The 20,698-nt window shown below is 34.5% G+C and overlaps 1 long non-coding RNA gene across 17 annotated transcripts; it reads right to left on the bottom strand.

Annotated features, from left to right (window-relative positions):
• Positions 1-1,583: 1,583 nt before the first annotated feature.
• LOC149692554 (uncharacterized) lies at positions 1,584-20,698 on the bottom strand. Of its 17 annotated transcripts, XR_016382744.1 has the most exons (6): positions 20,272-20,698; positions 7,114-7,344; positions 4,891-7,063; positions 3,718-3,764; positions 3,084-3,145; positions 1,584-3,013 (listed from the first exon to the last, which is right to left on the bottom strand). It is a non-coding gene; the product is annotated as an uncharacterized LOC149692554 (long non-coding RNA). The 17 variants fall into 17 exon arrangements; XR_016382739.1 differs by having other exon boundaries at positions 1,584-2,533; positions 2,608-3,764; XR_016382730.1 differs by having other exon boundaries at positions 3,084-3,764.

Raw genomic sequence — 20,698 nt, 5'->3', positions numbered from 1 at the left:
CACAGCAGGGGGTAACAGTATGGAAACAGCAGGGGGTGACAGCAGGGGTTCCCAGCAGGGGTTAACAGTATGGAAATAGCAGGGGGTCCCAGCAGGGGGTAATAGTATGGAAACAGCAGGGGGTCACAGCAGGGGGTCACGGCAGGGAGTCACAGCAGGGGGTCACAGCAGGGGGTAACGGCAGGGGGTCACAGCAGGGGGTAACAGTATGGAAATAGCAGGGGGTCCCAGCAGGGGGTAATAGTATGGAAACAGCAGGGGGTCACAGCAGGGGGTAACAGCAGGGGGTCACAGCAGGGGGTAACGGCAGGGGGTAACAGTATGGAAACAGCAGGTGGTAACAGTATGGAAACAGCAGGGGGTAATAGTATGGAAACAGCAGGGGGTCACAGCAGGGGGTAATAGTATGGAAACAGCAGGGATCACAGCAGGGGGTAACAGCAGGGGGTGCCAGCAGGGCTTCCCAGCCGGGGGTAACAGTATGGAAATAGCAGGGGGTCCCAGCAGTGGGTAATAGTATGGAAACAGCAGGGGGTCCCAGCAGGGTGTAACAGTATGGAAACAGCAGGGGGTAATAATATGGAAATCATTCTAAACTTAGACTTTCCTCAAATTCTGTCTTCGGTTTGGATTAAGAAATGGCACTACCCATCTCAGATAATTTATTAATATTCTCCCCTCAACGGAACTCGAACATGCAACCCTCTGTACTCCACGACTCAACCGTTTTACCGACTGAGCCACATAAGCCATACTCTAACCGATAATCATTCTAATCTTAAACTTTCCTCAAATTCTGTCTTCCGCTTAGATTAAGAGATGGCACTACCCATCTCAGACATTTTTACCTCTCCGAGTGACGATGACGTCACGGAGAGGTTTTACACTGGACGTGTCTGTGTGTGTGTCTGACTGTCACCGCGTTCGCAGTTGGCAAGTCGGAGCAAACGTGTTCGCAATTTCCGGACCGCCTTCGCAGTACACAGAAATTCCGAAAAGCTTTATCTATCTTTTTAACGCCAATCATTGACTAGTCGTTACGCCTTCATCTGCTGACTAACCGCCGGTTCTTTCACTCAACACCCTCAGTATTTATTGGCTTCTAATAACAACACCACGCGCTAGTCTTTCGTGTATCCCACACACAATCTATCCTTATTGGCTTCTAACAACCACCATCTCCTGGTCTTCCGTCTTTACCACATAGACACCAATCTGAAACATTGGCTTCTAACACCACCATCTACTGGTCTTTCGTCTATACCACATAGACACCAATCTGTAACATTGGCTTCTACTCCATCATCGTCGTTAGGCTTAAGATGTACGCGGCGAGCGGCTAGGGTTACGAGAAACGTCTAGCCTCCCTAAGGTGGGATCGCCACCAAAGGTTCACGCAATTGCGCATTTTCTTACCACTTAATGTGAATCAATCGCTTTATATACCCTAAATTTACAAAAGTTCTGATATAGGTGTTCCCTAGAGGTATAACGTTAAAGATAGCTATGTTTAACATTATTTTAGGAATTAAGTTTCTTAAACCGACTTAACTATAATTAACGTAAAATACTGACGATTCAAATAATTAATATCAGTTCATTTAATTAATTATTAAAGATAAACTTCCTTCTATGTAATGACACAAGTGAGAGTTTATATAGAACGAGTAATGAAGATTGCATCCCAATCGAAACACTACACGCATATCAAAGTTAATAATAAGCGAGTAGGATGATAAGATCTCTTACAAAACGATAACATTTCCTTTTTGCAGAATATAAAATGGAAATATTTTAAATATTTTTCGGCATTACGATTCTTTTAGTAGTTGTGTAGGTATAAAGCTCTGTTTCATCTCAATATTCCAAGAACATCTTTTATATTAACATTTCAAATTTGGTGTTTACTTTTTAATTCAGCTTTAATACATTTATATATAGTGTAAACACAACTTTTAACTTCACTACATAATGTGGATTTTAATACTTCAGCTCTCTATAAGTGTTGAAGCTATTGGGTCTATGAAATAACATACCCTAGATTTAAACCAGAATTGACCTTGTTTCGTGTGCTCTTACAAGAGGTGTTAACGGTTCAGAGTGAGCCGAAAATTAAATACACACTAAAATGATAGATATTAGGTCCTCATTAGAATTTTGAGGATACACAGGGAAATCTTAAACGATTAAAGCTCTCCGTGACGTCATAGTCACTCGGAGAGGTAAAAATCTTCAAAAACCGTTCGACATTATTTATTTGGAAAATGGTCCGTGTACTACTTCGAAAATGAACGCTAGACTTGAAAATGGATTAAAAGCACTTGGAAAATGGATTAAACGCACTTGGAAAAATTAACAAGAATCACTACGTAAATCGTCTGATATTTGTAACGCAATCGGTATTTCTTAACAATGTTTGGTCTTATTTTGAAAAACGCTCCATGGATATTATCGCCATACTTTGACAGCGGCGTTTTTTCGTATTGCTTTTATATTTTACGATTTCCCTGATAGATGGCGCCTTAACCCACTTCTGGAATAAAAAAAATCCCACGTTAGGTTACCTCCCCGGTTTCGAACTCGAACCGCGCAAGCGTCTTCACCCACGAGGTTTTCATCCAATGAGGACTTGGAACGAGTCTGATTTTCCAAGCCTCAAGTGCTATAGGTCTGTGGAAATCGGCTTCAGTCCGTTACGGCGTTGCAGTTTCGAGTTACACTCGAGTGGCTGGCGTAATAACATAGCGGCTCGTCCCCTTTATTGGGTCCTTGAGCCCGGACTTGGCAACAATTGCGGAGAGAGAAAAGTACATAGTGCGTGTCTTGAATTGCTTCTACGCCTTTACCCGTTTCAAAGATAGAAGAAAGGCAGACATCTAGCGCCTCGTCGGCGCTGATAACAATCACGAATGATAATTTTACTAAATAAAATAGACTTAACATTGTTTACATTCTGTTGAAATAAAGAAAAACGTTACGATATTGTCGTCTGCCATATTTACATTTTGAAATACTAAAAAAAATGAATCGGAAAAAGAAAATTAATGGTAAAACGTTTAATTTAAGTTCATTTCTACGCTTACCTCTAACGAAGTTACCAGGGTTTCAACCCGGGACCTACCGCGCTAAATCCCATCGCTGTCCGCTGCACAAATAATAAATTGTAGAAATCAAGGATGATTAAGTATCGATGCGTAAAACTCAAATGCAGGGATAATTACCAATAACGTATGAATTAAACTAATTAGGCAATGACCACTTTATACAATAAAAACTTAAAAATTAAGTTGAACAGATTCTGATCGTAGAAAAATATTATTTCGCGTTAAAAATAGTTTTTTTTTAATAATAAATGAAATAGCAATATTAATTTTAAAATATAAAACGCATTAAACCTAATTAAAGGTCTCTTTGAAAAAAAAAATAACTTTATTATTATAAATATATTTTTAATTATAAATCTAAATATTATTAATTATATACGACGGACTTCCTTCGTTAATTCTTCATCAACGCACAACAAAAATTCATGGAATTATACTTCAATACAATGTAAGGTTAAATATAGGCATAGACACCGTTGCCCACTTAATTTCCAGGGCCTACAGCTATTCTAGACACCCAAAAAATATGTTTTTTTAAAAAAAGGAATTTAAAACCGACTCGGGAATTAAGAAATAATTCATGCAAAATATAGGATAATTGCGATATAATTACGATCGTCCTTGAGTGTGGAATGGACCAATCAGAATCAAGTTCTTTCTCTATATATAAAGTTTGATATAATTATGTATAGGCCTAGGTTTCTATTTTTTTTTTTCTTTTTGAAACGAAAAAAGGAAGCGTTCAACCTATAATTACAATTTTCTCTCACTCGCTATAAAGGTGCGTTTTCAAAGGCGCGTGTTGAGGGTATTTTTTAGCGAGAAGCGGACCGCGCGATTTTTTTTTCTCGCCAAGAAATTTTCTTTTTTCTCGCTATCGCTTGCGCTAGCGATACTTTTTTGTCAACCGTTTTCATGTGCGCGATAAACGTGCATAGAGAGATCGTTAAGCCTAATTTTTCAGTAAATGTTTTACATTCATTTTCTAAATAATAAACATTTAAGCTGAAGAAAAACACCTACCTATATCACAAAAAAACGTACTATTCATCCATTTTCGTCGCTACATCCATCCATTTATTCTCTTTAAATCTGTGTGGCGATAAGCTCCATATAGGCCTAATGTCTCTTTTTCCAACTAAATTACCAATTTTTCTTTCTTTTCATCTAAAACTCTTTTATTCTCAGCTCGAATTAGTCATATATTTTCGTTTATTAAGAATTGTTTACCCATTTTTATATTCACTTTTAAAACTCGGAATAATTAGGCTTAAAACGTAGACTTTTTAAGTCTCGCGCTGCACTTAAAACACGCGCCAAAGTTTTCGACGCTCCCATTGGCTACGAAAAATATGACATCACAAACATTAAGCGAGAAAGAAAAACGCTTAGCGAGAATATCTAATTGAATCTGATCGGAGCGGGTAGCGATTTTTTTCCCCGCTCGCGGTTTTTACTCGCACCCGCAAAAAATATCGCTTTAATGAAAACGGTTGCTCGCGGAGCGGGTGCGAGAATTTTTAGTTTTTTCTCGCACCCGCTCGATTTTTACCCTCAACACGCGCCTTTGAAAACGCACCTTTATATTTTAAGGAGCAAATTTCTCAGGCCTCTATAGCTCGTATTACAAATACCAAAATGGAACTTCTACATAAAATAAATGCCTATTTTTTAAAAATAAATTAATTATACGGTTTATATGCCTATTAATGTTTAGCATAAGCGTTTTTACATCAGAAACAAATCGGAATATATTTATGACCATGGTATTTAAAGGGAGCATTACCTTTTGTAGAAATAAGAATATCCTCTTTTTATCATGATAGATTTAAGATTTTGATGATTTTTTTTTTTTTTTTTGAATTTCACGTGTCAATACAATGGTTGGCCTTATGAAACTCATCTGTAATGAACAATTAAAAATAAATACATCCATAAAATTGCTGATAACCTCCATTTCAATGTTCAGTTTACATAGGAAGCTGAAAATTTGGAGGGAGATCAAGTCTTTTAATTAAGTAGTAGGTATTCGCTAATAAAAATATATTAAATCAGCGACCATCTTTAAAAATGGCGGCTAGAAATGTAAAAACCTTCCTTTCGTAACGTTTCAACTGCATTATCATCCAGACTAAATTTAGGGGGCATTTGAAACTTAATTTGAAAGTCGTGCTTTGCATTTTTGAATTTAATATGTAAATATCGAATATGTAAATAGATTAATATATATATAAAGGTAAAAATAGATTAATATATATATAAAGGTAAAAATAGATTAATTATCTTCATTAAAATTGATTACATTAATAAATTTAGAAAATATTACCTAAATCGAAATTTAATTTGAAATAATTTTAAATACCTAAAAATGAACAGCGCAATTACTTATTTTCGCCGAGGTGCTAATCACTACCGGTTACACGTAGGGCAGATAACACTGAGTGACTAGCCTCTCGAAAGGAACCTTAGTTGGGCGCAATGTTACCTAAGAAATTAAAAAAATAGTACTAGCTCCGCTTCCATATTTTTCTAGTCAAGAAATTTCCCACGATGATATATCGTATAGCACCTGAAATGAACCTTGGAAGTAAAGTTCATGTCGACAAGATTACGTTAAAAAAAAGGCATCGCGGCGAAAGAAAAATGCACACGCATGTCGAAATAAGTAAGTAAGCCCTGTAGGGCTATTATATTCCGATAAAAGGCGGTATGCACCGTACATAACATATCGGATAGCGTGTGCGGTTTAATAGATGCTCGTCCCAACCCGGGGTACGGGGGGGGGGAGAAAGGGCTTACTTATTTTGCAAGGACAGGAAGTTACTTAAACCTTCCCAGGAATATTCTCTTTCCTCGTGTTCATTCAAAATAGGATAAATTAGGTCTAGTCTTATTTTTCAGTTTTAGGGATGATTAAGTTTAAGGTACCATGTTGGGCTAGAAAAATACTCAAATTGGGCTTCTTTCGGAAAAGACTTTGGTGGCTTCAAATTTGGACTAAAACTATATGAAAATTCGGTTGGCGGTTTTTAAATTTTTGGGCTATTTCCTGAATATTGGGCTTAAATTTCGATTAAAAATATATGATTATTCGGTTGGAGGTTTTGGAATTTTTGGGCTATTTCCTGAATATTGGGCTTAAAATTCGATTAAAAATATATGAAAATTCGGTTGGAGGTTTTTGGAATTTTTGGGCTATTTCCTGAATATTGGGCTTACAATTTCGATTAAAAATATATGAAAATTCGGTTGGAGGTTTTTGGAATTTTTGGGGTATTTCCTGAATATTGGGCTTAAAATTCGATTAAAAATATATGATTATTCGGTTAGAGGTTTTGGAATTTTTGGGCTATTTCCTGAATATTGGGCTTAAAATTCGATTAAAAATATATGATTATTCGGTTAGAGGTTTTGGAATTTTTGGGCTATTTCCTGAATATTGGGGTTAAAATTTCGATTAAAATATGATGAAAACTCGGTTGGGACTTGGGAGTCTTGAATTTTTGGGCTATTTCTTGAATATTTAATCTGAAGGACCGATTTTTTGGGGGGCTATGGACTAATACTGGACTAGAAGGTTGTTTGTTTTTTTGGAATACGGGCTATATATTATGTTAGAATCTTCCTTTTTTGGGGCTTTAGGCAAATATTAAGCTGGAAAACCCTAGGATTTTATTGCTATACATATATCTGGAAAAAATTTAGGCTATAAAAAACTACAGTGAAGAAACCTTGGATCATCCTTAAAACCAACCCACTTTTGTGCAATCGCGCGTAATAAATGAATAAATTCAAGTTAAAGTATGAAGAAAAAGTTACGTACCCTAATTATAGTCCTGTAGCTTATCCTGCTAAGCGAAGCATATACATGCGCTGAATATATTGAAGCCGTCATATATGTATAAAAAAAAATGGTCCAATCAGAATGCAGAGAAACCGCTGCCGGTCCTTCACATCTGCTGAATATTTGGAATACTACTATTATATATATATGTATGTACACTCTTACCCATGCAATTTTTCCAAAGCTCCAACCACCGAGGAAATTTTGTCTTGAAGCGAATTTCTTTTTTTTTTTTTTTTTTCGTTTCCTTGGGGTTTATAAAAATCACGGGAGTTTTCTCTTCTCGGTAATAAGTAGTTGTCCAACCTTTTCAAAACCACACCCTTAAGACGATCTGCGGCAAAGTTTTTTCATACTTCATATTCTTAGATAATTTCCTTTTTTGGAGAAAAAGGCCTAAAAAAATAGGTTTTTTTAGGTCTAAAAAGATTTTAAACCTTCAAATAATTAAAGAAAGAAAAAACACGAGATTCGATACGCGCGCGATTATCTCCACTAATTAAATTAACCAACCGCATTAAAGTTTCTTTTAATCTAATTGCAATTAATACAATTCTATATAATGAACATTTTGTGGTAATAATTTTTTTAATTGGTTCAGGAGTTATTAAAATCATTTCTTAATTTAATTTTAAATTGGGAATTTATTCATTATGATAATTCTAAGTAATTTTAACTAATTAATATCCTTTTTTTTCTTAATTAATTCGCCGTCTTTGATGTTTTCTTTAAATTTTAATATTATATTTTATTAAGGTATTTTCCTTAATAATTTTGTATAGGGAAATATGATTTATTTCAATAATAATTTAAGTAAAATTAAATTTAAATTCATCATAAGGTTACGCGGTCCATATCGCTTAAAACATGATAAATTAAATCCTTGACGCGGCACGAAACCTTCATTAATCAAAGCGAATTTATCTTCTTCTTCTTCTGTTAAGTGTTTCACACGACACCACGAAATTTTTCTCTAAAAAGATTATATAAAGCGCGGTTAAAATAGTCTACCATACACGCATACCTATAATCCTACTTTCATCTAGAACATTTAAACATATTTAAAGGGATAGTGCTTTAGAATTTTGGTATACGGTATTTAAACATTTATGCTTAAGAGATAGTCTAGTTTAATTTCGATAATACCATAACGTTTCGGTATATAGTTTTAGTTATGAAAATTTTAAAGCTAAGCCCAATAAGTTCGATTTGTTAATTGAAAACTGAAATCGCGAAATCATTGCAGTTTATTGTTAAAGGTTTGATGACACCCTATAGACCCAACCAACAAATAAACAAGTTGGCTTGGTCTCGTCTCCATCCAAGGGATAGGATCACGTGACTAACAAAGTTGACTGTAGTACCATCTGTCGCTGAGCGATGAAAATAAACTCTTATTTTTCTGATTCGTTTAGAGTCTGACTCTTGGGGTAAAACAGCTTCTGCGCATGCTGGCAAAATCAAGCCAATCGGGTCATCCCTTTCTCACCTCAAACCCCGAGCTCGAGACCTGAGCCGTTAGAAAAACACAAAAGATTTGTTGGTTGGGTCTATTTAGGTCTCGCGCTCTCATAGAACATGCGAGGTTGTCACTAACCCTTTAATCGACAGTTATCACTTGCGATAACTCGCTTAAAAAGTTAAAGAATTTCCCGGCCATTATCTCTTGAAGAAATAATTAAAATTTAAAAACCAACACATTCACGAACTGAATTATTTCCGATATCTATAGTTTCGTGACGTGACGGAGAGCCCCCCCCCTTCCTCTTTTTGAAGTTTTCCCACGACGCCACGATTACCCGTGATTGGATTTTGCAAGTGTCCAAGCGCCGCGAAGAGCCTATCTTGACCTCTGGCTAGTGAATGATTTAGCAGGGGGGAGGGGGGGCGATCAAAAGTAAATTGCCAAATTGGGGCCTCGTGCGAGCCTCACTCCATGGTTTTGCATGGGTGTGGATCTGTATAAGGGTATGCCAGGGTTGCTAAATTTAGAATCAAGGCTCGGGCACTGGACTGCATGGCAAGGTCTTTTTTTTTCTTTTTTAATAAAGTATTATATGCATAATGCATTCGATAAAATTCAGGCTATATATATATATATATATAGGTATTGAAGTGACGGTGAAATACGTAAAACAAGTATTAAACTCAGTAAAATGACATTATTACTTGATATTATTGATGATTACATAGAAAACTGGCCTATTTTGGTCTATATTTGTATACGCTAGTGTTTATCTTGAGTGGGTAGATTTAAAGCTTACTACACAAAGCTTCCATTAAAGAGCCTTTTGAAACGTCGCGTTTTCCCGCGTAAATAGAGCCACCAGATGTCGCTATGGCTAGTTTTGGCGCGATTTTTCAAACACATACTCTACGCCACTCTACAAAAACCGCCATATTAATTTGTAGTAAGCTTTAAAACTATAATCGTAATTTCCAAATCTTTTTCAGCTTCTCTTTAAAGATTCATTTGATCTCATTCGTATCAGTTAAGCCTTGGAGAGCAATTTTGGATATACGGGGGTGGAGCCTACGGTTGTATTATAAGATAATTAATCATTCCCTTCTTCTAACCCCCCCCCTCTTCCAACTCACACACACTTACTCCAGCAGCGATATAATCCTACCTTAAACTTCCCAACCTCTTTGGGTCTCTAAGCGTTCTAACCACAATTAGTAAAAATAATGTACTTTTCCAAAATCCATTTACGCCGAGGTTTACGGTAGCCAAAATAAACAAAGAATAGCTTTTATTTTTGCTCCTCCGCTATATTCTTTGAAATTAACGATCCTGTTTAATTAGTCTTGGCAAAAATGCGGGAGGAGGAGGTTTTTCACATCACATGACGTATATAAACAAACATCGATCATAACTACATATTTCGTTTCACGAATATTCATTTTAAATTGTCGTTACGCACGCTAAAATATTCCTAAAATTGCTAAGCAAACTTTATTACTTAAATTAAACATAAAGGGTTATTTTCCACGGTAGTTGTTTGTGCAAACACTGTTTTGGTAAAGGTTGTTGCGCTTTAAAGGGATAGTTAGTAGTGTTTAATTTTGACTGTAGTCTAAGGTTCAGAAATATAGTTTTAGATTACAGTTGGCCAAGGTGTATAAGGTGGTTTGACGTCATGCATGCAGCACCTTTTTTCTGGTGTACGTGGAATATTTTTTCCATTCAAATGGGGGTAGGGGAGAGATGGAAGGGTATGACGTTGCAAGATTTACGCTGTTAGCACCCTCTACTTGAACATGTTGCCCTATTGAAAATCTAAAATGTATGAAAAAATAAAATTGACTTATTTTTGCGAATGCATGCTATTTGCTCCATCATGGACATAAGTCTTAAGTCTCCATAGAGACTGCATGTGCGATGACTTAAATATAACTATAGCAACATAACAACGTCATAACTGTGTTGTTTTCTTCATGATTTCGTTGTGTACTTTTTAAATCGAGTAATTTTTATAATGCATATTTTTTTCAAACAGAGTTCATGTATGTACATAAAACTTAAGTAAACTTTTCTTCGTTGCACACGCGAATAAGATTAATGTTTAAAAAGAATTGGGGGTACTTCTTTTGGGGTATATTTACTTCATATTCCCGATTTACAAACATTAGACTGAAAATTCCGGCAAGTTTTTGGACGATTTTCAAACAACGTTGGGAAAACGAAGGAAGGTGAGTTAGGCTATATACAACAGCGCTCCAGCTCTTTGGTAATGCGTTTCTATCATAAGATATAGTTAATGCATCGCGTCACGAAAGGGTCGCTAGGCCTTTGCGCGTGTTATGTACGATTCCCCCCGCTTCTTAGTGTTCTTATTCCTTTTCCCAAACCATAATTTCTACAGCAAGCTGAATAATTTTCCATTGTATGTCCTCGCGCTCCTAAACCGGATCACGCGCTGTTATTTTACAAAGGGATAGAACACTTGGCAGTTTTCAGTACAAAATTTTCGAATTGTAGCAGTATTTTTGTCAAGATATACCTTCAGGATTTTCAAAGAAATTTCCATGATATTGCAATATGTAAAGAAAAATTCTCGAATTGTTCTGAACATTTTGAAATTTTGCATATTCATCTAAGATTTAGAGAGAAATCTTCATTCTTTACGAATAATTTGAGACAAATTCCTTAAATTTTGCATTATTTGAGAAAAATCTGAATTTTATTTGAATATTTGAGAGAAATTCCCTAAAATTGGCATTATTTCAGAGAAATTCCTGAAATTTTGCATAACTTGAGAGAAAATTCCTTGAATTTTGCATAACACGAGGAATTTAAAAAATTTCCAGTTTCTTTATATACGTAAACAAAATATATCGAATTTTTATAAAAAAATCAAGAAAGATTAGATAATTTCAGAAAAGAAAGATGGAAGTGTTCGATCCCTTGGAATATTTTTCGCTTCACTAGTATATAGCTCCCAGTTTCATTCAATGCCAAAGTTTGCTCAAAGTCCTAATGGTTTTTGGCAGAATATCCTTTTATCTTAATCTTAGTTTCGAGAACCAACCACTTTCCCATTAAATCAGCAAACTTTTCTAGGCCCCAGTAGTATACATACATACGTACATTTATACGAACTTCCCAGGAGCGTCGCTAACACGCTTCGTATAAGTTGTAAATACACATGGATGAACCCATTCAGTCGAATTTTACATTAATATTATTAGATCCCTTAATATTAACGAAGAACTCGCGTTTATGTAACAATGTATACTTTCGGATATGAAAATATTTAAAATGCATATAACCTGCGAAAAAGCGAAAACATATTTATTTAAATGTAAAATATACTTTAATACTCAACGCCTTTTGAAAACTTTAGTATTTTTTTTTTGTAAGTATTATACGTAAAATGTTTCCTACGAAAAGGAATCCTAAGCAGACGATTTTATACGAAAAGGAATCCTAAGCAGACGATTTTATACGAAAAGGAATCCTAAGCAGACGATTTTACACGAAAAGGAATCCTAAGCAGACGATTTTACACGAAAAAAATTCCTAAGCAAACGATATTACTCAAAACGTGTTCCAAACATTTTCAAATCATACGATTTTAATGAAACCGTGCTCAAAACATTTCCCAAGGAGACGATTTTACTACAAAACAATTCCTAAGCAGACGGCTTTACTCACATCCATTCCTAAGCAGACGAATTTAAGCTAACCATATTCTAAGCTTAATTTACTGCATCCTAACTAGATAATAGATACAAAAATTTGGACGATACACAATCTCCGCATGAAAACTAAAGTTAGCAATATTATTTCATAACCATTTATAGAATCGTGCTTAATTTCGTGTTTGAATTCCTTCAATGGTTACGTTAATTCCCTTTGGGGAATACAAACCCGTCATCACGTAGAAAAATCGTGCAGTTAGAATCGTGCATATTGTTAAAACGCTAGCTCAAAATTGCGCACTTTTCAGTGCATGCTCATTTTAATTAAACGTCGACGTAAGAGTATCGCGTCTTTTGATGAGAAAAATTATATTTCTAATATTTTAATTGCATTTTAATGAGGTTATAGGGGTAGATTTAATATTCAAGGAATAAACTTAAAGTGTCTGTGACAGCCAATTCGAGTTCTGAAACATTTCAAAGGAAGTCAGTTTGAAACATCACTAAGTAATAATTAAAATCGAGAGGTTAATCACTCTGTAATCATTTCAGTTTATAAAGTATATACATATAAACCGATTCCACCGTATGGTTTTTCACTGGAAAACACACTGTCACAGATACTTTAAATAAAAAAATTGGCAAAAGCTACGGGCCTAATTTAGGGGTAATTTAGACACCCACAGGGAAAAGGAGAAATTCAAAGACATAGGGATGAATTTCCAGTTCGCTGATTGGCTGTTTTCGCATTTGAGAATAAGAAAAATATCGTGAAACAAACCAGTTATGATAAAATGTTCTTAATTCGAGTATTCCAGTCGATGGCCTTCCAAAAAGGAACGCGCTAGAGAGTACGTGTATGCAGTCTTTCTTAACAAAAGGCGTAACTTAGCATTCGAAAAACTTTGAAACTGGTATTTTTTCTCAGGCTATCTAATGCACCCTTCCCTAATTTAGACTCGTAAGATGGCGTCGATCGTCTGTCTGTCTGTTTTCAACTAAATCCTGCCGCACTATTCGCATGTTAATTGAGGCGTTTAAGGGGCCTTGGGTTTTTACCAATGGTTCATATAATATTTTACAATTGGACAAAAACATTTTTATCGATATGTTCAAACCCATTTTATTGACCAATATGTTTTACGTTTTGAAAATGAATTTGATTGTATTTATATATTATATATAGATCGATTGGAAAATGATTGAAAAAAAAGGTTAATTTTCTTTTATATCGTTTAATCGATATATATCATTATCGACTCCATATACGATTTCATAAACAAAAATTATATGTCCTCAAATATGTAATATCTAAATTTTTCAAAATTGAAATGAGATTATTTGTGGTATAATTTCAAATTAAATAATAAAATAATAATAACCGTGGTAATTGAATTAAAACTTCATTTACAATTATCTCTCGAGAAAAACAACTAAAATTATGGATTTTATGTTAATTATAATTGCAAATTTAATGAATCTAGCTACCTATATGGTTTTAATTTTTTTTATTATAAAGTTTTAGCGTACACGTAATCTTCGGGATGAAAAAAAAATGAATTCCGAGTTTCCAAATGTAAAAGAGGATAGAGTGGAGGTGAATGAAAAATCCATGGCGCAATGCGGTATAACTATACGGCAGAGGTGTGGTCGATTGCTACCTAACATGTATGATATGTACCTATAAGGGATGGTACATCGCGGGCAACGTATACGGTCTAACTTCTATAAGGCATTTTAATACCAAAAGCCTTTGAAAAAAAAAAACCATGATTTTTATGATAAATAATTACTAAAGGGTTAAAATAATCTATTCATGCAAAAATGAATAAATAAATTTATATATTCAATAAATAATGAAGTCTTAAAATAATTAATCTATTTTGATTTTAACAGGTCTATAAAACATGTTTATAATCAAAATAAGCCAAAAACATTGCGTATTTATGTAAAATAAACACATACCGGAGTGTAATAACGACGATTAAGTAAATAAATAATTTTTAATCATGTCGTGCTGCTAAAATAATTATTCCAACGTGCATTAAGTTTAAACCAAATTTTGAAAAATATGCGTTAAAAAACCCCTGAAGAAATAGCATACATATAATAAAACCTCATATCTATATCTGCCCATAAATTAATTATAATTAAATTAAATTAAATAATTTATTTCTACCCATTAATGCTGTGCAATTAAATGATCCCAGTATGATTTTAACCTACATTAAATATATATACAAATCATATCTGGGGATAAACAAACTAAACGACAAAATAAACTCATATTTAAATTAAAGATAATGTAATTAAATTTAAATAAGTAATCTATAAAAGAAATCAGCGTGCGCCTGCTCACCCTAAGCTATCTTCGAGGTATACGCGAGGCAGCGAACAAATTAATCACGAGAAACCGAGGAAAAAGTATTATCTTTCAATTTAAAATATCATTAGGGTAATTTTAGTCATAAGCTAATGTATGGATAGAATTGATTTTTTACGTGCCAAGCATAACATAAACAAAATTATAATTCCTACGAGGTTTAATTCTCTTCTCAACACTTAATCGCCGCGCGCGGTTTTATTTTCGAGTAAGGCGCCGATAAGAGTTTTATTTAATTGCTATATAGAAAAAAGCAATAATCGCAATTTCTATATATATTTTTGTCATTTTACAATCTCGCTGTAACAAAGACAAAACTCGAAATGGCAATATTGTCAATGGTGGACCTTACTTAATTGGTATAGAAAAAAATCGCAAATGAGAGCAATTTATAATTTCGTCGCGGAAAACGTATTTCCAATCCGTGCATGCCGTTTTCAGTCAAACAAAGACAAAACTTGAAATGGCAATATTGTTAATATTAATGGGGGACTATATTTAATTGGTATAGAAAACGCAAAAGATGCAATTTATAATTTCGTCGCGGAAAACTGATTTCAAATCCGTGCAAGCAGTTTTCAGTCAAACAAAGACAAAACTCGAAATGGAAGACGATTGTACGAGACGTTTTTTTCGTTTTTCGCATTTTTCAGGTGCGGTATAAAAATAATGCCGGCAACGTCGGCGGTTTTTTTTAAAACTAATGATTCCTTTGGCAAAAATTGAAGACCAAAAATATTCTCACTGTCGCGAAAAACGATTAAGCTAGGTATAATGATTTATATCGAAGAATTTTTTCTTGTTTTGCTTCTGTTAGATATATTAGGTTCGCTGTTAAAATTTTAACGCCTTCACGCCCTTTCCCCAAAATATATCATTTCAAATACGATTTACTATATTTTTTACGAATGGTCCCACGCTGTTTTTAGTAATGTTTATAAAAAACGCGAGGAAACTGATACTCAATAAATTTGGTAAATATATTAGGTTTAGCGGTAGCTATGCCGACGGAGAAATGGCAAATGCATGCAGACACGGCCGGAGAGAGTACCGGTAACTTGACCGGAGTTTGGGATTAACAACGTACTCAGCGGCATTTCTTGAAGTTATGGTGCGAAAATTGAACTTGATATACGTAACTTAAATAATAATAATTTAAAATTAAACCGCAATTAAATTAGATCTAAAAGAAAGGGTTGTAATAAATGAATATAATTTACATTTTAATATGGAATTTAAATCGATTTAGGTTGTTAATTTTATGGAATTAAACTCAAATTAATTTATTTTGTTTGTTTCAGTATCGCTAAATGTATACTTATTTAAAACCACGTGGTATAAAATTATTTACAACGGCCTTGAAATTAAACAACATTAATCAACAACAAATTAATTGCTTCCGTTGCGGCATGTATATAGAAATAATAACACTATAGTATAATAAATAGCGGTAACATATTAACCGTTATTTAATTTAGTTCCTTTATAGAGAACATTAAAAACCTAATTGAATTTCAGCATCATTTATCGCGAGTAAGTATACATTATTTTAGCATCGTTAAACTTAATAGTTGTATACCGAAACATCATTTCATTTCATTATCCGAGATAAGCGCTCGGCGATCAAAACAGCTGTAGTTAATACGTTGCACGGCGCAAGCTATATATGAAACATGATAACTGCTTGTGTTACAACACAAAACAACAACTTGTTTTTATTTTTTTACGCTTGATATCATTTAAAAGTTGGTTAAATGAAGTGGAGTAAATATTAACGTTTTGATTTCAAAATATATATAAAGAAAAATTTCGAATTAACTGAATATTTTTCTAAATTAATTTACACTAGCTAGCTAACACATAAACGCGCATGCAGTATTAACATGATAAACGTTTGAACATAAGTCAATTTAAATTCTTAATAAGTAACGTAGGATATTGATGCAGATTTATCAAGCGTTTGTTTAAGTGCTAAACATAAGTAAATAAAAGTCATGGTGATGGACGAATTGAAGCATGTCCCGCTGATGTTCTTAAATTTTGTTTTTCAGTTACAGCATTTTCTGTTTAAACATCTTTCGTTAAAAACGTGCGTATAAAACAAAAATTACGTATAAGTGGATAACGTCCGTCTGTTAACTTGTAATGTATACTTTTCAACTTATGTTTTAATGGGACGCGGTACATTCATAATCTCAAAAAAAATAAAACGTTGTATAAAAGGCATACGTCACGTTCTCCAAATAAAATTCCGATAAATGTTTTAACACTTCAACCACGTAGGCCTAAAACGTTATTTAAGTATATTACCGTCGTAGTAGCTAAGGTATGATGGCTTCTCGAGAGCCGCGGCGGTGGTGGCGACGGGGGACCCGCGGTTCTCTGCGCCTTAATCGTTATTAAGCCGCTTAGTCAATCGAGCTAAATAATATTCCCTCATTTATCCAAACCTGGAAATTCAACGAATTGGCCATCATTAAGTTTATGACTTTAAAAACCATTGAGAAGGAAGCCCTAACGACCTATTCCCTCAAAACAATGAGGATACTAAAAAAAAACCCCATAAACTATACATAAATATTGTTCATTTTTTTTATTTCACTCTAATGGCAACAGGCTTAACTTAGCTATGGGTCCAATTCAGCGTGTAACACGCGGTACGTAATTGTTGGAGCAGCCTTATTTAAGTTTACGTATCCGAAATAGTACGTGGCTCCGTATCGTTTTACACTAATAGATCTTAATTTAAGTCACAACATGTTTGTTAAATACTTTTCAAGCACCATTAAGGGAGAGAACGTACGCTCGTCTAAGTACTTGGCCCATACACGATTAACTTTAACGCGCGCCGTATACAGTTTTCCAAATTGACGTTAGAGACAAATGGAAAGTATAAGCGCGCCGAAATATACCATTAAAATATATTTAATTATATTAAGGGACTATATAAAGCGTGCTTTGATTTTTATAGACCATAAACTGTGTGTTTTCTCATTTTATTCTATATGGGTTTACCTTTAAGGTGGTCGCAAAAATGCGTAGTCCGATATAGTGCACTGTTATTCAAAAATGGCGCCCTGATATAGTTCAAGGTATGTTATATATTTTTTATAAATTATAATAATTTGGTTTTTGCAAAATACGCTTGATGCTTGATTGGGATGTCCTTTAAAAGGAAAAGATAGAAAAAAATATTTCTTTTTTTTTTGGGAAGCGTAAAATGATAATGGATTTAAAATTATAACTATTGCATCTATAATTTTATCTGGATTTATATATTATATGTTTCAATTTTATTAAATCGGATTAAGTTCCTTAAATACGCCTCTTTTATTCGCTCTGTCGCTGTAAAAATCAAGTTCAAAGAGACACGAATTTTAAATGTATGAAAACTAAAAGGTATGAGGAGATATTTGAAAAATTCCATGTTATACTGCGGTTAAAGCGATTTTTCCACGCTATATGGTTTGGCGGTAGCTTTACTAAAGGATTCCCGAGAATGGTTGAGCCGAAATACGTCATTTAATTTGTATATTTCTTGTCATCAGGTTTATCACGGAAAGTACATATTTGAAAACCTTAATTTATTCCAAGTTATACATCTATCATGAGTGGAAAATTACAACTCAATATATATAGTATAAGCTCTTCATTCGAAAAATGTAGTTAAAGGAAATTTATGCGGGAATATTTAAATTTTCACGCATTTTAATGAACTAAGAATTATTTTGCATACCCGACCTTGAAAAAATTTTTGCAATGTCAACCATAAAGGTCACGCCGCGGATTTGAGCGTGGAATTTGAGTAATGTTTAAATTAAATGCATTAAAATTAATTCGCAATGTATGTAACAACAAGATACAAGCATGCCTTACAAAATAAAATATAAATCTAATACCTAAATAAACAAATAACATTTTAAATTGATTATTTAGAACAAGTTTGCAATTCAAACAAATTCAATGAACACGTAATAAAACCATAAGAAATTTATTCCCTGAATTGATGTGTCTCGCGAGACAAGTACATGGATAATACATCAAAACATAAAACCCACACACGTCACGTCACACTCACATACATTAATAATATAGTTAATTTCAATTAGCTCGTCATCAAATTAAGGTTACCGCCCATCATAGAAACCTTAGTTCCCTACGTTACTTCCTTCATCTAATCTCATTTAGCGCCCGACAACATCATAAATCATGTTAGAAAGTAAATCCATTCAATATCCATCGTCAAAAGATACACTATACTATACATAACCCAACACACTACCGGATAAAACGATAGATTACATTTACGGCACAAAAAGGTCATAGAAGTCAACAACATTCATAGAGATACCTTTTCAACATGACAAATAACTTATTTCACCTTACACCGCGCTCGACGGACAAAATCAAGAGACGATGTCCACGCGAGTTAACTCAATTCGACACGGATAATAAAACATGGTCAGCTCCGCACGGCACAAAACGAAGGCGCGGGCTGAACGGACTATAGCTTTTCGGAAGGGAACCTTAGTTACGTAAATGCCGTATTTCCCGGTCGGTTAAGAGACGCGGTAAGATAGGCGAAACTTCCACCGGCAATTTTAACGTCCGACCGGTGTGCATTTGTAAGATTGGACGATGCGTGCCGCGCCGTTCTTTATATACCTGCAGCTAGTTTATTAACGACTATACGATAAATTATCTTATTTATTGTTCAATGATTACGTCCATAGTGAGGCTTTTTTCATATATAGCGTTAATAAAACGGTTATTTAGCTCGTTATATTTCGCGTTTAGCAGTCGATGAAAGGTAAACAATAGTCGAGCATCTAGTTAATGGCCGCAACCGATAGCTTAAAGTTGCGCCGAGTTACCTTAGGATCATCTGAGTCCCTAAGTTTTTCCCCGGTCGGACACTTAAGAAGCGATTATGGTCCGGCCGTTTTTAAGCCGCGATCCGCATTATGGACCAAACCGCGACTATTACGCAGCCATTTTATTATTATTCCCCTTTATCGTATATACCTTAAGCCTTTGCGGCTGAGTCTTCAACGGGGAACGTTAACGATGAATAAATAGTTTTAAAAGATAATGTATTACGTTTAAAATTAAGCTACTCGAGGTTTGTTTTCTAGAACGTCGAGCGTACTCCGTCGTATACTATATAAGATACGGAACTCAATAGTCTTACGTTCTAAAACCGTACGCTGAAAATCATTAAGGTGTTTCTTTTTTATGTACGACGATTTTTACCATAATAATGTTCCAGAAAACATGTAGGGCTAAGTATCAAATACGATAATGATAGCTATTGATTGGTTTAAGACTATTGGCAAAACGATATGCCGCGGCGATAATATTTAAACCTTTATACTAGATACGTTTTTGCTTTTTCTTTCCGAACTAGAAATGAAGATAAAATAACATTATCTTTTACAAATAGTTTGACTGGGTTTTTTAACATAATGAAACATACCAACGTATTGTTCAAATATCGCAGAATACTGTATAACTATTTTAATCGTGTTTAAATCGAAGGTACGATGAAAAATGGCGCGAAATTTTGGCGGGAAAAATGTGAAGAAACAAAAACAATCGCACATGCAATACTAAAATGGCGCGAGATTTTGGCGGGAAAAATTAGAAGAACAAAAACATCGCACGTGCAATACTCAAATGGTGGGAAAGATTATAGAGTTATTCGCAGTAGCAACACGCGCATTGTATTCATTTGATTGGTTTTAGATATACTTCCACGATAACAAACATAATAAAAATCACATTCTATACATCACCTTCACATTCACCTTCACGTTTGAATGGTTAAAAGATACGTACATCTCGACGCTCTATTGTCCTTCAACTTTCTTTGGACCATTCTGTGGCCTATTTGTAACGGTAACGCGTTCATCGTTAAGTAAAGGAACTAAACTTTTACCCGCACGAAGCCAAAAGCCCTTATGATAGCTAACCTTTCAAACTATTAGTGCATGCAGTGCACCGAGTCCGGTGTGATAAGTAGGCCTATGTTCATGGTAGATATCTAACAAAGGAGATAGGAGAAATACATATCTCAGCCCTGGCCAGCTCTCTCGCCATTTAGACAGGGAAAAATGAGGGGCACCATCCTGCAAAGCGGGAGTCCAATATGATATATAGGGGCATCAATATCTAACCTATCGTGAACTGGGCGTGAGCTTCGTCTCTCTGAGAGATAGGTCT

Source organism: Phalangium opilio, unplaced genomic scaffold (genome assembly GCF_054372755.1).
Source record: "Phalangium opilio isolate 3A_F unplaced genomic scaffold, DU_Popi_V2 ptg000024l_1, whole genome shotgun sequence".
NCBI lineage: Eukaryota > Metazoa > Arthropoda > Arachnida > Opiliones > Phalangiidae > Phalangium > Phalangium opilio.
This window is presented reverse-complemented; position numbering and strand designations above follow the sequence as displayed.